Here is a 1,963-nt window from a genome sequence, read left to right as displayed (position 1 = left end):
CTAGTCAAGTTTTAGTCAACTAAAAGTCTGAGCATTTTAGTCTAGGTTTAATCGACGAAAATTGTATTTTAGTCTCTTTTTAGAAATGCAATTCTATTTAACCCAGTCAATATATTATAAGTACCTAGTAGTATAGACGAAACCAAAATTTTCTTTTAGCCAAACCCATTTCAAACAAGGTTATCTTATTATATTATTGTTACCTTATAGACTCAAGAATACATCCATTGAGTACCTTTATATCTACTAGCTAATTTACTTTCCTTAACCTTTTTAACTGCATCAGCATATGACACTTGATTTATTATCTTGTACTTCTGTACCTCTCTAGCTTGTCTTTGAACAGGACATCCTCCAAAAGCAGCACTATGTTCTCCTCCACAGTTGCAGCATCTGATTTTTGCATCTTCATCACATTTGCCATATTCATGTTCCCCCCCACATCTAGCACATCGTAATTTTCCTTTGCATTGTCCTGCAGTATGTCCCATTCTTTGACATTTAAAGCATCTCATAGGGGCTGGGATATACTCCCTAACATCGTAACTCAAGTAACCCATTCTTATTTTCTCGGGCATAACACTTTCAAACTCAAGGAGAACTGACAGGCTATCCTTTTTCACCCAATTTCTTATCATTTGTCATCTTGTAGCTTTCATCACTTTACCTCCTTTCACTTCCTGTATTATCTCTTCCATTGTCATTGCCACAGGTACATCATAAATAACGCCTTTAAGCTTAGCTGCATTTCCTGGTATGTGAACACTGATTCTCTCTCCATTCAGCGTTTCTGCACGGAGAAACTTATCTCTTTGTATTTGTATTATGAAATACAAGTTGTAATTACTAATTGTAATTAATTACTGCTTTAGGGCAGTTATTTACTTTAGCGTTAGTTTTTTGTATTATTTATGTTTTATACATATTGTGAGAACTAGGCTTTTATCATATATCCTGACTCAAATAATGTGTTTCTATCAGCAAACACTGAGAATAAAGTGAGATGATCTGCTGATGATCTGACTGTCTTGTTGAATGAGTGTTGATCGTCTGAGGCTCATCAATATTAACAGAGCTGCTGAAAACACTCTTTATTTCATGTCAATAGCTGCTGTTTTCTCCTCATTTATTATGCTGATGTCTTCAGATCTCCTGTGAATGGACACTTAAAGCTAAAAAAGTGTCAAAGGCTTGGAACTGATTATTTTAACAGAACAATTCAACAGCTCAACAATAAACCATGAGAAAACATGAGATCAAGTATGAGAACTTGCAGCAGAACACATTATTATTATTTTACATTTGATTATTTTATTTACTTCTAAACAACTCTTCAGTTGCGCCTAAATCAGTCATTCTGACAGTTATCACGTTTCTGACAATTCTGCAGGATGGGATACATTTTTAGTTTATTTACTGCTTAAATTATGATTCAAATAATTGAGTAATTATTTGTTCCATTTTTATTTAAATTATTTGACACTTTTAATACTTTTTTTTATTAGGACTGTGAATGTGACACACCCCAGTTTTCCATCGGGATACTGACTGTGACACCAGAAGATAGCTAGGATTCCCCACAAGCACTGCATTTGGAGGCTTCGAACACTGCAATCATCTTGGAAGGAGTCATCGTGATGGAAGATCTTGAAAATCTTCCAGATGCCATGTGTCTACTTTTTGGGCTGATATATGCGCTGAATTTGGAATACCCTCCACAGCTCAAGAACACCTTTGATTTTATTCAGAGAGTGTTTCTTTCTCTTGGACACAAATCTCTGAAACCAAAAGTACAGTCACTTAAAAACCTGCTGCTGATGTAAGTTGAGGCTGTTTGAGATGGTTTTAAAGGGATAGCTGGATCCCTTTAATCTTCTGGTTGCACAGAAGGTTTGTTTAATTAAACTTTTCAACTGTTACGTGTCAAAATTTGTTGAAAATATTTTTAACTGTTAAAGAATGT

Source organism: Sinocyclocheilus grahami, unplaced genomic scaffold (assembly GCF_001515645.1).
Source record: "Sinocyclocheilus grahami isolate Dianchi unplaced genomic scaffold, SAMN03320097.WGS_v1.1 scaffold2870.1, whole genome shotgun sequence".
Classification (NCBI taxonomy): Eukaryota; Metazoa; Chordata; class Actinopteri; order Cypriniformes; family Cyprinidae; genus Sinocyclocheilus; species Sinocyclocheilus grahami.
The sequence above is the reverse complement of the archived record's forward strand: the minus strand, read 5'-3'. Positions refer to the sequence as shown.